Source organism: Nicotiana tomentosiformis, chromosome 11 (assembly GCF_000390325.3).
Source record: "Nicotiana tomentosiformis chromosome 11, ASM39032v3, whole genome shotgun sequence".
Taxonomy (NCBI): Eukaryota; Viridiplantae; Streptophyta; class Magnoliopsida; order Solanales; family Solanaceae; genus Nicotiana; species Nicotiana tomentosiformis.
This window is the reverse complement of record NC_090822.1, coordinates 119,729,528-119,736,075: the sequence shown is the minus strand read 5'-3', so window position 1 is coordinate 119,736,075 and position 6,548 is coordinate 119,729,528.

Here is a 6,548-nt window from a genome sequence, read left to right as displayed (position 1 = left end):
AAAAAAATAATTGTTTTATCTAGTAGATGAAGCACTTTACTGCCAAGGACAAATTCCTAATTAAGGATATAAATGCAAATTAATGATTATGGATTCAGTCACCTTTCCACTTTTGCAAGTAGCAATACCTTTTATAATTTTCGATCGAATGCATTGAACTTAGACACGTTAATTTAAGCTGCGAATTAGCACATTTTTTAGTCAAAATCAAAATAGGACTACATTAATTTATCATTAGATATGATCCTTTCGAAATTTCTTTGTCTAAGTTGCGCTATAAATGCAGTATTATTTAAATTAACTTTTATACCATGATAATTCAGAATATTACATTATCACGTCTTTCAAAAGATGAATATCTATATATAACTGTCTGCAATAAATGTGATTAGTAATGCTATAATAGGTCAAATACAAGTAATATGTTGTTAAATCCTAAAAAATTAAGTTAATTCCTATCCGTATATAAGTTAAATCCTAAAAAATTAAGTTAAGCAGTGCTCAGCTTAAATACATGGATGATATGAAAAACCACCTTCTATATTATATTATTATTATTATTATTATTATTATTATTATTATTATTATATACCATTAACACTACAAACTCCACAATCCATTAATAATTGTTTAATACTAATTATGGATATTTTACTTTTGATTGATGACAAATCTCTACTCTTTTCTTTGCTTGAAAAACTATTAAAATAATGTATCTAACATTTTCTTAAATAATGTTCCCCGTTTTCAAGAATATATTGCGATAGCTTTTTGTGCATTTTCACCCCTTAGAGATATAAATGTATTATAATATTAACTCACTATAGGAACGCAAAAAAGAAAGTGGTCTAAAGTGGACATCACTATGAACAAAAGCTGATAATTTTTAATTTTGAAAGCGAAGTGGTTCAACTTTTGGAGACAGACTTTAAGAATTAAGGGTAACCAATTTTATTACTGCTCCCCCTTAACAAATTTTTTCTCTTATTATATTATACATTTCATTGTAGCCAATTATATTGACTAGTTCATAGTGATGTCCACTTTAGACCACTCCTAAAGGTATAAATATATTTTTTTTCGGCTAACGGATGTAAATAGTTTCGGCTAGTGATGGTAGGCTAAAATCACATGTTTAGTCATAGTTTGCACTCTAATTACTGTATTTTACTTGTGTTGAGCTTGAATGTTAAGTTATTACACTTATTATATGTTTTATGCCTTGCAAAAAGTGATTTCAAGTTAAAAAGATATTCGAGAACTAAATGGAACAAGTTGGAGTCTTGAAGTTTGAGTAAAAGCCCAAGGGATTAAATCGGGATCGCGTTTGGGGGTCGGGAGCCAAGTCTGGATGTCAAAACGCGAAGAAAACGAAACACTCTTTAAAAACTTCATTGTCGCGCTGCATGGGGCGGCGCGGCAATGTATTTCTGCTCTACAGTTAGAACGTGCTCTCTGAACTTTCCCACTAGCATCACGCATGGGGCGGCGCATGCCGCGCCACTCGTGTGTGATTTTCTGAGAGTAATTTCCTGTTTCAGCTTGAAAAAGGTAATTTTACATGGGACCACTCTTACATGGTATAAATACACCATAAAGACGTTTTTGAAGGGACTTTTGACCTTGGAAACTAAGAATTTCATCATCTTTCCATCAATTTAATACGGGAGTTTGGATTGTAATGTTAGATTAATGCTTCCTTACTCTTTAATTATATTTGTGATGACTTCCTCCATAATTATGGAATAGTTTCCATTAGTTTTTGAAGGATATGATGTTTTGATAAATATTTTTGGATTTTAACTCTAGTTCTTTGCTTACAGGGGCGGCCCGTCCATAAAGCAGGTAAAGCAACTGCTTTAGGCCCCACATTTGTGGAGGCCCTATTTTTTTTTCACTCTCTCTATATATATTTTTTAAAATAGTTATGTGAAGTAAAAATATTTGATTTCTTTATTTAACAAAGGCCAAATATATAGACAACCACCTAAACTTGACACCAATTTTTACTTAAACACTTAAACTAAGACTTGTTCCTATTAGGCACTTAATCTATCTTCAAACTAACCTATTAGACACATTCAGCTTACGTGACAGAATGCGTGTACCACACTTCATATTCGAGCGTGAACAATCAGAAACATACCTGGAGTCTCGAATAGGCATGGATATCTGCTCCGCATCTCCCGCTCGGTCTCCCATGTGGTCTCCTCCACAGGCTGACCTCTCCATTGCACCTTCACTGAAGCTATATCCTTTGACCTAAACCTTCGAACATGCCGATCCAAAATAGCCACCGGCTCCACATCATAAGTCATATCACCCTCTAACTGAACCGTGCTGAAATCCAAAACAGGGGACGGATCTCCAATATACTTCCGGAGCATGGAAACATGAAATACTGGATGCACACTCGACAAGCTGGGTGGCAAGGCAAGCTTATAAGCCATCTCTCCTATCCTCTGAAGCACCTCAAAAGGCCCAATGAACCGGGGGCTTAACCTGCCCTCTTCCCAAACCTCATAACACCCTTCACGGGTGATACCTTCAGTAAAACCTTCTCCCCAACCATAAAAGACACATCACGGACCTTCCTATCCTCGTAGCTCTTCTTCCTAGACTGCGTCGTGCGAAGTCGCTCCTGAATCAATTTCACCTTATCTAATGCATCCTGGACCAAGTCTGTACCTAAGAGCCTAGCCTTACCCGGCTCAAACCATCCAACCAGAGATCTACACCTTCTCCCATACAAAGCCTCGTACGGAGCCATCTGAATACTCGACTGATAACTATTGTTATATGCAAACTCCGCGAGTGGCAGAAACTGGTCCGATGAACCTCCAAAGTCAATGACACAAGCACGTAACATGTCCTCCAATATCTGAATAGTGCACTCGGACTGCCCGTCCGTCTGAGGGTGAAAAGTTATGCTTAACTCAACTTGAGTACCCAACTCTCGCTACACGGCCCTCCAAAACTGCGATGTGAACTAAGTACCCCTATCTGAAATGATGGAAACTGGGACACCATGCAGGCGAACGATCTCTCGGATGTAAATTTCAGCCAACCGCTCTGAAGAGTAAGTATTACCAATTGGAATGAAGTGCGCGGACTTGGTCAGCCGATCCACAATAACCCAAATAGCGCCGAACTTCCTCGAAGTCCGTGGGAGCCCAACTACAAAGTCCATAGTGATCCTCTTCCACTTCCACTCTGGGATCTCTAACCTCTGAAGCAAGCCACCCGGTCTCTGATGCTCATACTTAACCTGCTAACAGTTTAGACACCGAGCCACAAACCCAACTATATCCTTCTTCATCCGCCTCCACAAATAGTGCTGCCTCAAATCCTGGTACATCTTCGCGGCACCCGGATGGATGGAATACCACGAGCTATGGGCCTCCTCAAGAATCAGCTCTCGAAGCCCATCTACATTAGGCACACATATCCGGCCCTGTATTCTCAGCACCCCGTCATCACCAATAGTCACATCCCTAGCATCACCTCTCTGAACTCTGTCCTGAAGAACGAGCAAGTGAGGGTCATCATACAGACGCTCCCTGATACGGTCATAAAGAGAAGACCTGGAGACCACACAAGCCAATACCCGACTAGGCTCTAATACCAATCTGTCACGACCCAAAACTAACCCCTGTCGTGATGGCGCCTATCGTGAAACTAGGCAAGCCAACTCATTTTCAAAACAAAATAATATTTTTATTTCAAAGATAATTTCAAGGTTATTTAAACATAAAACCTCCATTTAAAAAGTTCAAATTAAAGAAAAACAGAAGTGCGGAAAAGAAAAGCCCGACATCGGGATGTCACTAGTCATGAGCATATACTACAATCTGTCTAACAATATCAAGGCTAACTCAGTCTGGAAAATAGCTAAATACAACTAGAGGAAGATAAGAGGGAGAAGAGCAGGGGCTGCGATCGCCAAACAGCTACCTTGCTATCTCCAAGAAAATCTACAACCAGAACACTCCATAACTGCTACCGTGTCCAGCTACACCTGGATCTGCACACAAGGTGCAAGGAGTAACGTGAGTATGCCAACTCAATAAGTAACAACAATAAATAAAGATTGAGCAGTAGTGACGTGCAATAAAGCATATAACGTTCATATCGGAAATCTCAGTAAAATATCACATACTCAAAAAACAATCAGGATTTGAATCAAACATCTCGTTTAAACCCAGTTCTAGTAAAAATCATTTAAAGACATTTTTCCAACAGTTTTTCAAACAAAGGCTCAATGCAAAGGTGAGCAAAAATGATGAAATCATAAACAGCCCCTCGGGAAAAACATCACTCATATATAGCCCCTCGGGCAAACCTCACAGTCACTGGTGCCACTCGGGCATACCTCACAATCACTCTTGCCACTCGGGCATACCTCACAATCACTCTTGCCACTCGGGCATACCTCACAATCACTCTTGCCTCCCAGTCACTCAGTACTCGGCACTCACACTCAGTAGGTACCTGCGCTCACTGGGGTGTGTACAGACTCCGGAGGGGCTCCTTCAGCCCAAGCGCTATAATCTGCACGGACAACTCACGTGCGATAATAATAAAGTATGTTGCAGGCGGGCAGCCCCGATCCACACTCATCCTCACAAATCAGGCCCTCGGGCATTTCAGTAAAACAAGGCATTCGGCCCAAAACATTTATATTCATAAAAATAGAATCATAAAACTGAGTTATGTGGTAAACAAATATAAACATGACTGAGCAGTAAGAGGATGGTAAGAAACAGCCCCTAAGGGTCCAAACAGCATTGGCGCAAGGCCCAAACATGGCATTCAGCCCAATTTACAGAAAATCTTTCTAAAACATATAAGTATCAATGGTTCCAACAAAGTATGCAACTTTACAGTTGCTACGGGGCGGACCAAGTCACAAATCCCCAACAGTGCATGCCCACACGCCCGTCACCTAGCATGTGCGTCACTAAAAATAGTAGAATGATACAAAATCCGGGGTTTCATACCCTCAGGACTAGATTTACAATCGTTACTTACCTCAAAACGTGAAACTTTTTACTCTGCTATGCCTTTGCCTCGCAAATCGGCCTCTGAATGCCTCGAATCTAGTCGCAAATAATTCGTTTTAGTCAAAAAAATTCATTGGAATTAATTCCACAAGATAATAATGATTTTTCCATAAAAATCCGAAAATTAGCTCAAAAATTGTCCGTGGGGCCCACGTCTCAGAACCAGACAAAAGTTACAAAATCCGAAAGCCCATTCAACCACGAGTCTATCCATATCAATTTTACCAAAATCCGACCACAAATCGACCCTCAAATCTACAAATCTAATTTCCAAATTTCTAAGTTTCAATCTCCGATTTATACCTCAAAATCATGTAATCTAGTCGGATTATTCGATGATAATTCAATATTATGGAGTAGAAATAATCATAAGGGACTTACCTCAAGTTTTTCTTGAAAATATAACAAAAGTCGTCTCTCCTCAAGCTCCAATTTGTCAAAAATGGCAAATGGGACGAAGTCCCTGTTTTTATAATTCTGCCAGACATCCTCGGTCCTGACCCTCGATCCTGGGCTCGTCATGCCTTCGATCGTGGCCCTCAACTTTGGGCTCGATCTGGGCTTCGATCATGGCCCTCGACCCTGAGCTCGATCTGGGCTCACATCTGGGCTCGATTTCTGGGCAGAAGCAATTTCTAACAAAAGAAAATTGCAGCAGCTGTTCTAGTTCAATATTTTATCCGCTAACCATCTGAAACTCACCCGAGGCCCTCGGGACCTCAACCAAATATACCAAAAAGTCCTAAAATATCATACGAACTTAGTCGAATTCTCAAATCACCTCAAACAATGCTAAAACCATGAATTATACCCTAATTCAAGCCTAATGAACTTTGAAATTTCTAATTTCTACAAACAACTCTGGAACCTATCAAATCACGTCCGATTGACCTTAAATTTTGCACACAAGTTCTAAATGACATAAAAGAGGTATTCCAATTTTCAGAATCAGATTCCGACCCCGATATCAAAAAGTCAACCCCCGGTCAAACTTCTCAAAAATAAAACTTTCGGCATTTCAAGCCTAATTCCTCTACGGACTTCCAAATAATATTCCGGACACGCTCCTAAGCCCAAAATCACCATACGGAACTATTGAAATCATCAAAATTCAAATCCGAGGTTGTTTACACATAGGTCCATATCCGGTCCACTTTTCTAACTCAATTATTTTTTTCAATTATGAGACTAAGTGTCTCATTTCAATCCGAGTTCTTTCCGGACTCGAACCCACTAACCCGATATAATATAATATAGCTGAATAACACCAAAAAGAAGTAGGAATGGGAAAAACGGGATTATAACTCTCGAAACGACCGGCCGGGTCGTTACAAAAATACAAATTCATCTCTTTCTGTTTAACTCTCTCTACAGATCTTTGAGGACCTCATATAACTACAAAAAAGAAAAACGTATAGGCGCATATTTCCCAATAATTTACTCTTTGTGCAATATGATGGACTTTGGAATAGAGAGCTACACCAA